Below are 17,291 nucleotides of genomic sequence, written 5' to 3'. Positions count from 1 at the left end.
CCACTGGCATGGGTACCAGTTACATGGCACTGGTATCAGCCACAACTATGATTTCTCTAAGCTTGATGAGTCTTCTCAAGCACTGGCATATTGCCAAAGGCCTCAGTCACTTGTCATCACCTCTGTGAAGCCCAACGTTTGAAGGGTGCTTTTCACTAGCATAGGTGCCAGTTATGTGACATTGGCATCGTCTTTGTGTTTGTCTTTGACCCACACAGTGCTTAACAACTGGTTTTGGTTTTTATATGTCCTTGTAGCTTGGTGGTTTGGCAAATGTGACCAATAGAATAAGTAGCAAACTTAAAAAAGCAAAATAAGTACAAAGTGGTGCACCAGTATGGTTGCAGTCAAATGAATGAAACAAGTAAAAGATAAAGATAGGAAAACATTGGACACATTAGGGGTTAATGATGCTAAAGAAAAGGTTTAAATAAGACCAAAACAATGTAAAAGATATGAAGGATAAAATCAAGACAAAACTCACAAAAATAGCAAGAAAAAATGGAGAAAACAAACTTCTCTGTGACCAGCATCCGGCAATATTCAACAGAAAGGAAGTGAAGCAATATTAAAGTCAGCAATAACTCAAAAGATCGGGAATAAATGTAAAAACAAATCTAATTTTAGATGTGTAAGATTAATACCGAAACCACGAAACAATGCTAAAATTAAGTAATAAAATGGAAATTCATGTCAACTGCTAACTATGCAATCATCAAAGTTTGCTGTTGACATAAATTAACATAATTTATGGGTGATTTTTGTAAAGACAAAATATATCCACATATATTATTAGGTAGCTATAATAGGTGCAGGAGTGGCTGTGTGGTAAGATGTTTGCTTCCCAGCCAAAATGGTTCCAAGTTGAGTCTCACTGTGTGACACCTTGGGCAAGTGTCTTCTACTATAGCATTGGGTTGACCAAAGTCTTGTGAGTGAATTTGGTGAATGGAAGATGAAGCAAGCTTGTTATATATATGTATGTGTCATCATTATTATCATTTAACGTCCGTTATCCATGCTGGCATGGGTTGGATGGTTTGACTGGCCTGGCTCGCTGGAAGGCGTGAAGTATTCTTTACATGCCACCAGCATGGGTGCACTTGGCTTGATGGGTCCTCTCAAGCACAGCACATTGCCAAAAGTCTTGGTCACTAGTCATTGCCTCTGTGAGGCTCAAAGTTTGAAGATCATGCTTCATCACCTAGTTCCATGTCCTCCTGGGTCTACCTCTACAACAGGTTCCCTCCACAGTTAGATATCAGCACTTCTTTACATGGCTGTCCTCGTCCATATGCATCACATGACCATACCAGTGCAGTTGTCTCTCTTGCAAACCACATCTTATTCCTCTTATGCTTAACTTTTCTCTCAAGATGCTTACGTTCTGTTGAACATGCATACTGACATTACACATCCAGCGAAGCATATTGACTTCATTTCTTTCAAGCCTACGCATGTCCTCAGCTATCACAGTCCATGTTTCACAGCCATGCAGCATTGCTGTTCGCACACAGGTATCAAACAATCTGCCTTTCATTCTGAGAGAGAGGCCTTTTGTTTCCAGCAGCGGTAGAAACTCTCTTAACTTTGCCCATCCTAATTTTATTCTCATAACTATGCTCTTGGAGCATCCACCTCCATTACTAACTTTGTTACCTAGATAACGAAAGCAGTTGATGGAGTCTATTTTCTGCTCATTTTCAGCGTTTATTGTACTTGTATATCTTTCAAATACAAAAGCTAGTTTCCCTATTAACCTTCCTCTGATATTGCTGCTCCTTTTATGTGTCCAAAGCTTACACTGGGTGCATCTTATGGAGTTTCTCCCTACACCTTTTCTACAGTTTGAGCAGGACCATCTACCTGAAGGGATTTGTGATTTGTCTGTCTTCCTACTCACTAAGACTTTGGTTTTTGCTAGGTTAACTCTACAGCCCTTTGATTCTAGACATTGCTTTCATACCTGAAACTTCTTTAGCTCAGGTAATGATTCAATTATATGAACAAGGTTATCGGCATAGATGAGCTCCCAAGGGCAGCCTGTCTTATATTCCTCTGCTATTGCCAGGAGGACTATGATGAATAAGAGGGGGCTGATCACCGATCCTTGGTGAACCCCTACCTGTACTCTGATTTCTTCACTGGACTCATTGCCAACCCTCACCTTACTGGAAGCATCCCTATACATAGCTTGTACAGTTCTCACCAACTACTTGTCTATCCATAACTTCTGCATTGACCACCAGATAAGGGATCAGGAGACCCTGTCAAAGGCTTTCCCCAAGTCAACAAAGGCTAAGTACAGAGGTTTATCTTTGGCTATGTATTTCTCCTGCAGCTGTCTCACCAGAAATATAGCATCAGTAGTGGTTCTCCCTGGCACTAAACTAAACTGCTACTCATCTAAGTTAACTATCTTCCTAACTAGTTGGGCTATGGCTCTCTCCATAACTTTCATCACCTGACCCAGCAATTTGATACTTCTGTAATTATTTCTATCTTAAGCATCACCTTTACCTTTGTGGCAGTTGACGATGGTGCTGCTACACCAGTCATTGGATATGACTCATTCATGAACCACCTGATGGTAACAATATAGGTACCTAGACTATAACACACATCGCAGATATTTTAAGCATCTCAGCAGTTATTCCTGATGGGCCAGGGGCTTTTTCTGTTTTCATATCCTTAATTGCTTTATCTACCAAGGAACTGTTGATTCAGGTAGCAGGTCCCTCAATTGGGTCAACATTTGGCAGACTTTCCTCCTCCCACTCATTCTCTGTGTTCAGCAATCTTTCATAATGGCATTTCCAAGCCTCCTTTTTTGCAGAATCATTACATGCAAGTGCACCATCATCCATATGGACACGTTTCTCTCCTGTGACATCACAATTTTCTCTCACACACTGTCTTGCAATCCGAAACACTTTAGTTCTTTGGTCCTCATGTCACTGAACATTTCTTTTCTGCTTCTCCCTTGATTAGATATATTTGTATCCTAGCATCCCTTCTGGCAATCTGACACAGTACCCTGCTACCCCCATTCTTCCAGGCATTCCACTGGAATTTTGCACCAGCCACTGATCTGGTCTGTGGCACTCATCAAGCTATTCCTCAACAATTCTCAGTTGCCCTCTATGTCACAAGTCTGTAGCTCCTCCTCCCTTTCATTTCTCAATTTCTCAGTTAGGATGTCCTTAAATCTCTGACCATATGAAAGGTCCTTTAGCTTCCAAATCCTTCTTTTCCAAATTGGTTTGCTTCTTGGCATCCTTTTGGCTTGGAGTCTAAAGTCACTTTTGACTAGACTATGCTGTGGGGTACATTCTTCACCAAGGAGGGACTTTGCATTTAGGAACAACCATGCATCCTGCTGTTTGGTGAGAATGTATAAATATATATGTCTACATGTGTGTCTTTGTGTCAATATTTGTCCCCCATCATTGCTTGACAATTGGTATTGTTGTGTTTACATCCCTATAAGTTTGTGGTTTGACAAAAGTGACCGATAGAATAAGTACCAAGCTTTACAAACTGTTGTGTGGACGACCCCAGGCGATAAGTAGGCTAGTCCACTATGTATAAATAGCTAGATGAAAAGTGTTGCGTAGAGCGAGCCACAGCCGTCGGTAGACTAGACATAGAGTTGTTGGAAGTGAGAGTTGAGTAGTTGTGTAGAGGTCATCCGCACGTGTGATATAACAAACAAAGAAAGAAAATAAGTTCTGTGGTCGATTCGTTTCACTAAATTTCTTCAAGTTAGTGCCCCAGTATGACCACAGCTGAATGACTGAAACATGTAAATGATAAGAGATTGTAATTGCGTAACATGCAGATTCTTCCACATGCAAACTGATGATAAACAATATCAATATAGTTTGAATCTAGTATGTATCAATGGCTATGATACTATGGAATATGTCGAGACTGATAAAGAGATAGAAAAAGAGCCACCCTGATATCATGAACACAGACCAAAATGAAACACTGTACATTTTTATTTCTTTATTGCCCACAAGGGGCTAAACATAAAGGGGACAAACAAGGACAGACAAAGGGATTAAGTCGATTACATCGACCTCAGTGCGTAACTGGTACTTAATTTATCGACCCCGAAAGGATGAAAGGGAAAGTCAACCTCGGCGGAATTTGAACTCAGAAGGTAACAGCAGACGAAATACCGCTAAGCATTTCACCCGGCGTGCTAACGTTTCTGCCAGCTCGCCGCCTGTACATTCTGATAAGCATCATGATTTCTTTTAATCAAAATTCTTCTGGAAGATAACAGACATTACCAAAGTATAAGGACTTTGAGCTGGAAGTAATTGTACTAGTTGTAACTGGCAAATTAACCCTTTTATTGCAAAAATTAAATTTCATGGTTATTCCAGAAATGATCTTAAATATGTACCAAAAAATAGTTGAAAATAATTTAAAGCATCACTTAGTCGAGGTGATCTTAATTTTGGGAGCTATATGAAGAGAAAATGCACCCAGTACACTCTAAAGTGGTTGATGTTGGGAAGGGTATCCAGTTGAAGAAACTATGCCAAAGCAGACACTGGGATATGACTCAGTCTTTCAACTTGTCAGATCCTGTCAAACCATTCAACTCATGCCAGCATGAAAGACAGATAGATGTTAAAAGATGATAATGACACACGTATACACACACACACACACACACACACACGGCATTCAGGCTAAATTTGTCAAACGTTTATGCCACCTTTTTTTTCAGGAACAACTTAATATATTGGTGAAACATCAATGGCATTGGAGAGCATAAAGATTAAAGATGTAGTTGAAAAGAAGTTAGCTGACATGGAGGACTGGAAGCCATCTGAATACTGGAAAAGAATTACCTGTATCATGATGATTTGTACTGGGTATCAAGATGCTGACATCATGACTCAGTGCTCTGTGAACAGTGTAAAGGCCGTAAGACATGACTTGGACAGCTGCAATGAAGACTACAAAGCTGTAGGGGACAGAACAGGCATTCTGATTGAGTCTGCACACTGGAATTCATCCATCAACTGCAGGACAAGGTGATGGAAGATCTGAAAAGGGAATTCAGGATTTGGTGAGGGAGATGTATGTTGGAGTCACCACCATAAAGCTGGCCATGAATGAAGGCCTTCACTATCACTTGTACAAGAGGTACAAGAGATGAATTTTGATAGCTAAGGCCAATGCGAACCACTTGGTAAAGAAAAAACTCCTGAACAAGCTGAGACATCTTGTTGACCCAGGGATGATCTGGTTCTTCTCAAACAGAAAGAATTTCTGCCGGGAGCAGTTGCACAACATCCAGAACAACAGGTGGCTTACCTACAATCCATGTAATGACCCACATGTCATGAAAACTAAGTTTCCCCAAAGTATGATGTGTCTCCAGTGAGGGTGATGCCATGTTGCCACACATCTTTGAACAGAGTCTTAGGCTCAATTCAAATGGCGATGTGAAGCTGCTGGAGATGAGATCAAACCCTGGCTGGAGAATGTTGCTGCTGAAAGGCAATATGTGTGGTACTAGGATTTAACTTTTTGCTATACCCCCAGAAAGAGTCAGAAGTGGTTGTCAGAGAATTTCTATGACTTTACCAGCCCCAATGTTTGGCCTCCTAATTCCTCTAATTCTGATCTTATGGATTACTATGTGGGGCATGGTTGAGAAAGACACCAACTACTTTGCCTGCAACACCAAGGTTGAACTGGTGGCCAAGATCAAGGTGTTGTTTGAAGATGTTCCCAGGGACACAGTGAAGAATGCCTGCCCCAGGCTCTGGAGCTGACTTGAAGCTGTTGTGGAAGCTGAGGGTTGCTACTTCGAGTAAACTGTTAGATCCTTGTGTATATATATATGACAGGCTTCCTGCAGCATCTGTCTATCAAATTCACTCACCAGACATCAGTAAGCCAAAGGTTATAACAGAAGACGCTGACTTATCCAAAGTGGTGTACAGTGGGACCAAACCTGAAACTACATGACAATACCTGTACTTGTTTGTAAGTATCAAAAATTATTTAATTTCTAATGAGGAAGTTTAGAGTCAAGAAAATCTTATCAAATTATATATATATATATATATATATATATATATATATATAAGGGAGAAAGAAGGAGGAATGTAAGAGAAAGAGAAAAAAGGGGGTGTATGAGTGGGGAGAGAAGATAACAGGGAAAGAAACTACTTCAAAAATATGAGAGAAGGGTTTTCAAAAGTGTCCTAATATTGTTTTTTATTTATAAAGATAAGGTTACTAACCTGAAATATAATTTAATTATTCTCATTGCTATGAGACTTTTAGATGAGACAGATTTTTGTATTTGAAACAGCAGAGAAACACTATATCTTTATACAAAACGAGAAGCTAGTGGTAGTAATTAATATCTGACAGTTTGTATTAAAAACCCGTATTAAATGCACCAGTCTCGAACCAACTGACGATGATGATGGTGATGACGATGATGACATACCTCCACAGACACATTAACACATTTAACATTCCATCAGTACTCAAAATAAGACATCTCTCATTTACCCATACACTGAATATTTTACACAATTAATACACGTCAACAGATGCCTATACTGTCCACCACAATCACCACTACCACCACACCACCACGATCACCACTACCACCACACCACCACTACCACCATCGTCACCAGTGCTAAACATATGAGTTTGAAACTAAAGGGAAAACAATATAAGTACATATTTTAAATTAACAGACAAAAATGTTATTAAAAGCTGTTAGTCATGTGTTCAAAGAATTCATAAACTATACAAAAATGATAAAAGGCTTAATTTGTGTTTACATGATGCTATTGATGACAATGATAGTGGTGGTGGTGGCGGCAGAAGTGGTGGTGGTAGTGGTGGCGCTGATGATGACAGTATGATGATTGCAGTAATGCTAACAGTAGAAATGGTAATGCAGACTAACTGATCTGTGTTGTTGATGATGACAAGTTGGATGATAAGAGAGAGTGTTGTATATATGTTGATAGCAATGTCGTTGTTGATTAGTCTCAAGTCAGCCATGATTGAGCAGACTTATGAGAAAAGGCACTCCAGTCATAACTATTGGACACTGTAGCAATTCTGCTGCATGTAAGAGCATTTTCTGTCAAAGGGATTATGTCTTTTGAACGAGTTATTTTATCTTTCTCACTCTCCAGCATTAGAAAGAAAGATATAAGGATAAAGAAGGAGGGATAGTGAAAGAGAGAGAAAGAAAGTGTAGAAGAGAGAGAAATGGTGTAGGTTGAATGATCACATAAAGGCACCCTTGGTTCATACTGTTGTTATCTAGGACAACATTTCGGTTTGTGTTTGTGTGTATGCATTTCTTTACACATGTTATATCCATGGGTGCATGGCTTAGTTGTTAGGGTGTTGCACTCATGATCTAGTAATCATGGTTTCAATTCCTAGACTGGGTGGTGCATTGTGTTCTTGAGCAAAACACTTCATCTCACATTGCTCTGCAATCACTTTGACACCTGATGCATGGCATCTGTTCAGGCAGTGTCGATTTGATGGAGAGAGTGAGTTAATGTGTAGCATGAACATTTGGTCACTATAAACAATTCATTTGTGCAGGTCATTCAACAAAAGCTCGTACATTGTCTTTGATGGCAGAGTCTATTATTATATACATGATGGCCGTCCACTTGTGACCAAGGAAGACCATTGCTGACCATCACGAACATTGTGCGCTCTAGGACAAACTTATATTTTGCATTTGCGGCTCCATTGGTGGCTAATGGGCCCTGCTCTTGACATGCATACACAACTGCAAACATTGCAGACCAAGCTTTCCCTATTCACTATACGGGCCGTGCACTTTCGTGCAGCTCGCTTATGTTCTTCTTGCTGGATACATGCTCTCTCAAAAGTGTTGATCCCCTGTTTAACCTGCTTCCTCCATCTGTGGCGATGACACGCATTGTTCTCCCAGTCAGTGTCCTGCATATCACAGGCCTTTATATACATACATACACATGCACACAGACATGCATGCATACACATATATACATATCATTCATTTGTTTATTTAATTAAAGCATCTAAATAAAGCTGGATTAGCCATGACAAACTGTCAAAGGTATATAAAACTCCTTAGGTATTAGAAAAAAATGAAAACAAAACTGACTTAAAAGAAGAAAAAGAGGGTGAAAACTACAGATTAAGAATAGTTAAATGTTTCTGTTGTTAGACCTTTTGGTATGAAGATCTTATTTGTGGTCAGTGGATCCTTGAAATAAATTGCATTTCTAATCATAGTAGCCATTTTAAGACATTTCAAAATGTTCTCTCTCTGACTGGTAATTTTTGCTTTGGAACAAAGAATGCCAGCACAAAGGTAATTTCATACAACCTCTTCATGAGAATATTTGAAGTGCATTCCAAAAGTTTTAAAAGTGTTTTTTAGGAGAGGCTGTAATAACTGTTCTAGATTATTGTAATTTTAGTATATCATTACTATGTATCTAATAAGCTGAACTACCACCTTTTGTTATTCCAGATTGAAGGAGATAACTGTAGCAGCACTTTGAACACACCCTGCAAAACACTGCTTTTCACAGTTGACTAGTTTGCAGATGGGATGTAAAGCTTAAAGTTTTGAGTTATACTGGGCAAAAACACTACAGAGATATATTGAATACTCCAGATTGCTTATGGATTAACTTCTATGAGCCAAGCATCTGTTTTTCAATGGCACAAAAGGTTCAAAGACAGCAGAGAGGAGGTGAAAGATGATATGGGAGGGATGTCAGAACATCAGACCTGGTTGAGAAAATTTGCTCATTGTATGTCTATGAAGACAATAAGATTACAGTTTGGAGTTGGTGAAGCAACAGTACACAGAATTAATCATGAAGATCTGAACATGAGCAAAATTTGTGCAAAGTTTCTTCCCAGGGTGCTCAGTGATGAACAGGAGGAAAGACTTGTTGACTGTAGGGAGATGGTTGAGCTCATTACCTCCAATCCAAGAGAGCGTGAGACTTTGGTGACCTGTGATGAAAGCAGGATCTACTGCTATGATCCAAAGTCCATGAGGCCATTGCCTCCTGGCTCTCTATTGTAAAACAGTCTTTTACCACTTTTGTATCTGTCTTTTGACAACAGTTGTCGCTCTGACAGATATTGTTATATTCCAAATTCGTTGATAGAGTGGTTCTATCTGGCACTGTACAACCCCCAGTCATACAGTGTTATTATCCTCAAATGGTTGGAATGTTATAACGTCCACTCAGTACCACAATAAAGTTACTATATCAGCACAGACATGACTATCAACACAAACTACATGTACTTTTGACCTTCTGTCAATCAGCTACTGGTCTATTTATAATGGCTGGTTACTACCACTTTTTACTGAGAGGGGTGTACAGTTTCACTATACAACACTCTGATACCCAAGAAGGCCAGGCAAAGCAAGTCCACTAGAAAGCTCATGAGGATCCCCTTTTTCAACAGCAATGGTATCCACTACACCCACTGAGTTCCCTCTAACCAGATGGTCAACAAAGACTACTTTATGCAGGTTTTGAGGTAGTTCAGGAAGAGATTTTGTCATAAAAGACCAGGGTGTCTGTACCAGAACAATGCACCAATCCACAATTCCATTCTGGTAATAAACTACTTGAGATGAGCATCAAAACTATTTCTCATCCTCCATACAGTCCTCCCTACATTGAGAAGATGAAGGAAACTGACAAGGGTCCTGGATACCTTCATTTTGTGAGACTTACATGGGGCCTTCATGAAGTGGCTGGAGTGCTGTAACAAGGGCATTGAAGTCAGAGGATCCTACCTTGTAGATTAGAGTTTTGTACTTTGCAATAAATAAATCTCTCTCCTAAAAAGTCTCAAAACTTCTGGAATACATGTGGAGTTTACTATAGTTCAAAGGAATATGACCAATTCAAAGCCAACAAGTCTTTACTCAGTGTATGATATTTTCTGGCATACCAGTCAAATATTTTAGACCAAAATTTACAGCCCCAAACAGTAGGTTGGTTTGTAATACACCAAAGTGACTTTGGAGGACCAAAAATTTCAAACAATGAGGATTTGGAAAGATGTTAAAATGCTTACACTAAATACTGTCAACCTTTATACCAGAAAATGCAGTGTACATTGACAGACCTGACAGGAATAGTCATGTACTAAAGTTTGATAGTTTATCTCTGAATTCTTCCAGTATTTTTACCCCTTTGACTAATTATACCTTCAGTGAATGACTTTAAAATATAATGCATGCATGTATGCATGTACATATGCATGTATGTTGTTATTTTATGATTGCATGAATAGATATTTAACATGCAACAATGTTTGTGCATAGATATATTCAGTTTACAGTTATATAGTAAAGTAGAAGGAGTGTTTTATTCCTGTTTTTAATTACTTTCTTTATTTTGCTTACAAATTTGTTTGTATTTCTGTGACTCCTCCTCCTCCTTTTCCTTCTCAAACTTTGTTCAAATAGGAAAGAGTTTTTTTAGTCAACAGGCCTGCAAAGATTCTGATACAGATCCCAGTCAACATATCCAAGTTTCCTTTAGTGCTGTTGTATTCTAAGCAGCCATTTCAAAATGAAATTGAAAAATTATTTCAACTTTGTTATTATTTGTTTCACTTTGAAGAGGAGCTTTTATGTTCAAAATATTGTAAGATAAAATAAATGTTATTTGTTTTATAGAAAACAAAATCTGCATTGTCATGACTTTTTTCTTTTATTCAAGTACTCAAATATGTATATATGTGAGTGTGTGTGGCTGATATAGGTGTGTATATATTCATGTGTAAAAATAGGAACAAAAATATAATATAATTTAATTAAAAAAAAAAAAAAGAGAGAAAGGAAATAATTTTTTCAGTTTGCTTGCATATAAGTATACAAATGCCGGAGCTAAGAGCTTTGAGGCATTTTCATCGGCTATTTTGACGATAGACACTATGAAAACAAAACCGTTGAATAAAAGGGAAGTTATTCTAATCGGCATAAAAAAAATATAAAAGATATAGAATATAAAAAAATAAAACAAAAATTCACACCTTAAGCTTCAGACAGTGGGATAAAAGAAAAACGAACAAATTATCCAGTTATATATGGTTCTTAAAAGAATAAGATGTCAGCTATCAGATTCACTGGAAGATCTTGGCCAAGTGTAAACCTTATACCAACGGCAGTGGGAAGTGCAGTCTTTGTGATATGGAAAGATGGCTCGTCTGGAAAAGTTCATTAGATCCCACTACATGTCTCAATTCAAGAACTGAACTTTTTGGATCATGTCTACATATGTTACGGTTTTGGGCCCCCCAAGATCACGGATAGACCCTGCTTTTTTATTATGTCCCTGTACAAGCCTTCCATATGTCTTAACATTTTTTATTGCTTTATATATTTTTATATTTTTTTCATTTTTTTCTTTTTTTAATTGTGTGATTGTATTCATGTGTGAGTATATATATTAAATGTATGTGTGTGTATATATGTGTATGTATATGAGTGTAAGACTGCATACGGTGCATAAAGGTGACTGTCATACACATGTCTCCTTCCTTTATACGTATTTGTATGTACATATGCTTGTATATTTGCAGTTGTAGGTGTGTTGATTAATAGACTGGAGCCTGGTGTTGCCATCCGGTTTCACCAGTCCTCAGTCAAATCGTCCAACCCATGCTAGCATGGAAAGCGGACGTTAAACGATGATGATGATGATGATGATGATGTACCTCTACATATATGTAAATTCATGTATGCCGCGAATGTGAATATATGCCTCTACGAGTGTGCATATATGTATATGTTTACGTTTGTGTATGAGTATATTTATTTGTATAAATGTCTAATTTAAGTGTAGGCATATATGTATGTGAGGATGAAATTGTGTATACATATATACGTACAATGTGTGTATATATTTATACATATATATGCATATACATGTATATGTATATGCGTGTGTGTAGAGAGAGATGTGCATATGAGCATGTAAATGTGTGTATGGGTGTATATATATATATATATATACACATGTCTGTGTGAGTGTGTATGTATGTAGATTTTATGAACGCAGAAGGTTTCTATCTATTGTGAGAATGTGGTTGCATGTTTTTGATAAATTTTTTTATTTAAATAAAAAAATTTTTTTTATATTCTATATTTTTTCATGCCTATTAGAGTAACTTCCCTTTTATTCAATGTTTTTTTTTTTTTCGTAGCGTCTATCGTCAAAATATCCGATGAAAATGCCTCAAAGCTCTTAGCTCCAGCATTTGAAACTCTGAGTTCTATTATGACAACTTACTGAGTGTCCTATACTATATATATATATATAACTGATATTGGTGAGATTTGAACAGTGTGCAGAGACTCGGATAAAATTCTGCAAGTCACTCTATTTACTGCTCCCATGACTGAGCCAATTTACCACAATAACCAGTTGAATATTCTGGTCAATTTAATCAGCAATACTCCACCACATAATTTATGTGCGTGTGTGTGTGCATCAATTAGAAACACTTATTACATTAAAAGAATATTTTATTGTTTGTAAAGAAAAGAAAAGAAAACAAAGCAAAGCAAATAAAAAGAAATCCATTGAAATGATTATTGACATAAAGCTGAGAAAGTCTTTGAATAATAAATCCATTAAGCGTGATATAGGTATGTAATATACATTTAAATTTCATTTAGGTATGAAACTATAAATTATGCCATATTAATTTATATTGGGAAATTTATAAATCCTCTGAATATCTTCACACTTCAGTTGTGTGTGTGTGTGTGTATCTAAAAGTGCATACATATGTATGAATATATGGTCTATAACTTTGATTGCTGTATAATAATGGTTTACAGCTCCGGAGAGCTTTTAATTGGTAAATAAATTTCACAACATATCTTTCTGGCTTGCAATAAAGCAAAAAAACACAATGGGAAAAATATATATTTTAAAATAATTCAGTTTATGTCATTACATTTTTTACTGCTTTCTGCAATATGGCTGTGGCTATGCTGGAGATACTGCTATTATTTAATTTCTGAAAGAAAAATGTGTTTATTATATATTTATCATGTGTTTTGCATTAAATAAACTAGCAAATCTACCCATCTACGATGGAGGCATAGAATGAGGGAGGGAAGTCATAACAGCAGTATGTATTGAAAAATGTGTAATGGACTTGGTAGATTACTGGGTGGTGTCTTAGAGAAATCACATTATTGTTGGTGATACAGCATTCTATTGCAGCTATATGACATGTGTTTGTGACTAAGTGACATGTGATGACGGTTTGCTCCCCAACTAAAATAGGCTCCCAGCCACTGAATCATGAATGGTTAGGTGGACCACTCCTAACGAAGGCCAGAGCTTCCTTCAACCACTACATAAAAAAGTATTAAGAAAAAATGTTATTTAGATATACTTTTATCTTAGTTGTTTACACTATTTTATGCTTGTTTACACTATTTTACGCTTGTTTACACTCTTACATATTTAAAGTTCACAAATTTCCTTATTTAAATTATAAATCATATTCCTTTCGATAATATCAATACAATTACAAAATGTCTTTGTAGACAATATTTTCTGTTTGGTCAATACTAATTTTCAAATTATGGGAGTCCGTAGCTCTCCTCATAGTGACGTATAACTGGCTGTGTGTAAACACTGGAGTGGGTAAAAATACACCTACACAATCTAAAGTCTGGCCCTGTGCCTTGTTTGCTGTGAATGTGCAAGCGGAATCTTTGGAGTTGCAAAAAATCAAATTAAGACTTACCTCTCACTGTTCTATGTGAATAATGTCTTGATGTTCTGTTACCATGGGTTATTTTGATTGATAAAATTGAGATGTAAACAACAGCTGCTTCGATTAGCCGTTTCGAATCCTACTCAAGACTGACGCACTTCAGTAACCACTAAATAATCACACACACTATATACTGACACATACTTTTACCATTTTATTTTTGCTATTAACTGTTCTCATGACCCTCTTTGTATCTACGATGGGGAAACAAGCTATACAATAAAAATCCAGAGTTACTTGTGGTTGGTGATTTTTTTCCAACGTGGTTTATCAATCCAAAAATCGATATCCAGTAAATAATAATACTTTCTGAGTTTTTAAAGCAAAAAAAACCCTTCCTGATGACTATCTTTGTAATCCCGAAAAATATCGTAACCATTGGTCCAGCCGACTGGCTGTGAAGAGGGAACAGACAAAGAGACGGACAGTTAGACAGACATAATGCTATTTTTCCCAACCACAAAATCCCACGTCTTATGTGTATAACAAAAAAAGTCTAATGTTACTACTGTTATTAGGGCCGTGGATTGGCAGAATCATTAGAGCATCAGAAGAAAATGTTCTGGCTCTTTACATTCTGAGTTCAAATCCCACTACGGTTGTCTTTGCCTTTTATCCTTTCAGGTTTGATTAAAAAAAAAAAGTACTGGTCAATTACTAGATTTTATGGTACCAATTAAACACCTCCCCGCAAAATTACCAACAGTGTGCCTAAATTCTTTATTATTTTGGTAGAAGGCAAGAAGTTTTGAGGGAGGGAGCAAGTCAGTTACATGGACCCCAGTATTTAACTCATACTTTATTTTACCGAGCCTCTAAGGGTTAAAGGTAGAGGTGACCTTGGTGAGATATGAACTCAGATTGTAAAGACGAAGAAGAAATGCCATTAAGCATTTTGTTCGATGCACTAATGATTCTGCCAGCTTACTGCCTTCTTTGCACTTAAATTAGAAATCATTATTATTGTTTCTGTTGTTGTTGTTAGTAAAAGAAGATAGTAATTATGAGGAACTGTATTTTTGGAAAAGTTGGTGACCAGAATTTTTAGAGTCAAGTGATTAAATTAGAAAGAGTACAACCCCCCCCCCCCCCCCACCACCACCACCACACACAAGAAAAATAACACTCCAGCTAAATCAGGAGGCTTAGTGGAACAAGATGGCAGATTTGTCTCATCTGATGAGAAGGTGAAAGTAGGTTAGTTAATGTTTGGTCCATTTTAATAAGTGCATCTAGTTGAAAGAGAAGAGATGATGCATATTACTGTTACAGCACTGCTTTGCAAACCAGTAACGTTTCTGCTGTTTATGTTTGATTCAAAATTCAGTAATTTGATATCTATATGAAATATAAGGGAAATATAGAAGACATACATAAACACACATTTTCATATACACAAACACATATAAAAGTTTTCAATATATATCGGAGAATTTATGCATTCAGTTGAAGTTGAAGCTTTCCTCCTTTACTAGAGTTTTATATTTTCAAAGTTTATCATGACTGGACACACTGTCTAGAAGAGCAATGAGAATCAGTGACAAACTTTGGAATTTAACTGAGGGGAGTAATGAATAGCAAGATTAGTAGAATGCCACACAAAATGCTATGCAGTTAAGCTTTTTCACATTCTGGGTTAAAATCACACTGAGAACCAAAATTGTTTTTCATCCTTTCAAGGCCAATATATGTACCATTAAAAAACTCATCTGGTTCCAAGGTTCTCAATTGGGAAATTGTGAATTGTCACCACTAATCCCTGTTCTACACTTGCCTGAGTTCACAATATCTGTCAAAGGCCCCAGTTATAGGTCCTGTGGCTAAGGCATACATAACACAGAAAAACTGATTTCTTGAGATGCGTTTGGTTATGCTCTGAAGTCAAATGAACAAGGTCCCATGCCTAAGGGTAAAACACACTCTGTGCTTCAATTATAAGCTCTTCTGATCTTACTCTTCTGGTAAGCAGAAGACAATAGGAAACCTGGTGTATTTTTCCTGTGCAAAACCATGACTCTTCAGATTTTGGCATGGAGGTTGTCTATGATAGCTGATTCCTGTAGGAATGGCACACAAAGAGAAAGAGAGAGAGAGGAGGGTGAGGGGACAGTTCTTCTCAAATTTGTCATGTTCATGTAATTTATGAAATGCCATAAATATCTGGTAACGTGGGACACATACTAGTTACCTGCATAGTCCGTCAGGTTGTTTCATCCCAGGTAAAATTTTATTGAGCAGACTTATAAAGAGAAGCATTCAGACTATGACCATCTTATCTTTTTTTAGGAGATATCTAGGAATATATTATCTAGTGAGTCTTTCTTATTGTAAGATATCATTTGAAGTAGATTTGACTGTTATTTCTTGTAGTTCGATCATTTGTGCAGAGATTCCAGTCCAGTCATGCAGGATGGGGTAGCAATATTCTCGTTAACTACTACAAGGGTAGGGGAGATATTCCAGAAAGAAATACAGAGGTATGAAAGTAGTAGAAGGAATTATAGTAGTACAGGTAAATAGAAAAAATAATTAGTTTAGATGAGATGTTCTTCAAATCAGTATCATGCTGTAGGAACACCAATGCTCTCTTCTCAGTGATTAGCTTTCGCTAGTCTTTTTGTTTGAACATAAAAACTGATTCCTCTGTTATCAAGAAGAGAAATTAAAATGTTATCACTGGGAATGTGATAGAAATTAATCCATAGATTTCGAACTGGAAGAATTGTTAGAGAATCGAAAAATGCCTGGTGACATTTGTTCTGGCTCTTTACATTCTGAGTTGAAATATCGCCAAGATTAACTTTGCCTTTCATTTCTAGGGCCAGTAAAATATAGAAACCAGTCAAGTGCTGGAGTCAGTGTAATCAACTAACCACTAACTATCTTCCCTCAAAATTACTGTACTTGTGCCTAAATTAGAAACCTTTATTATTGTAACTTTGCCTTTAACCCTCCTGGGGTGGGGTGATAATCGACTAACTCCTTTCCCTTGTGTCTAAATGATATTATCATTACTCCTGTTGTCAGTTCTCGAAGTGTACACCCATTTGCTTCGCTCGGTATCTAAGTCAAATTTATAGCAATACCAAGGGAAATTTTCTTTGGAATACTAGCTAAAATGTTTTACAAAACTATGAAGAATGCCAACATTCGACGGTTAAAAGATTTGTTTTTACAGACATTTTCATAGTCAAAATATCCACAAAATCCAAATGAGGTACACGAAAAAACATTACAAAAGCTAACGAGGAAAAAAACAACACAAAAACTGCACAACTGCAAGTATAAAAAACGAAGAAAAATGAACATTTTAATGGAAAAATATTTCAAACAGTCTAACAACCAGTTTTGAAGATAGGGACGGTAACAACAGCAGTAGAGAGATATGCACTATAAGTTCCTCATATAGCTGTGTCAAAAGCTAGTTTTGCTTC

The 17,291-nt window shown here is 37.0% G+C and overlaps 1 long non-coding RNA gene across 1 annotated transcript; it reads left to right on the top strand.

Annotated features, from left to right (window-relative positions):
* Window positions 1-176: 176 nt before the first annotated feature.
* On the top strand, window positions 177-10,744 carry LOC128247300 (uncharacterized). Its single transcript, XR_008263672.2, has 2 exons — window positions 177-6,018; window positions 8,549-10,744. It is a non-coding gene; the product is annotated as an uncharacterized LOC128247300 (long non-coding RNA).
* Window positions 10,745-17,291: the final 6,547 nt, after the last annotated feature.

This window comes from Octopus bimaculoides, chromosome 3, assembly GCF_046866305.1.
Source record: "Octopus bimaculoides isolate indiv1 chromosome 3, ASM4686630v1, whole genome shotgun sequence".
NCBI classification, from domain to species: domain Eukaryota; kingdom Metazoa; phylum Mollusca; class Cephalopoda; order Octopoda; family Octopodidae; genus Octopus; species Octopus bimaculoides.
The sequence above is the reverse complement of the archived record's forward strand: the minus strand, read 5'-3'. Positions and strand labels throughout refer to the sequence as shown.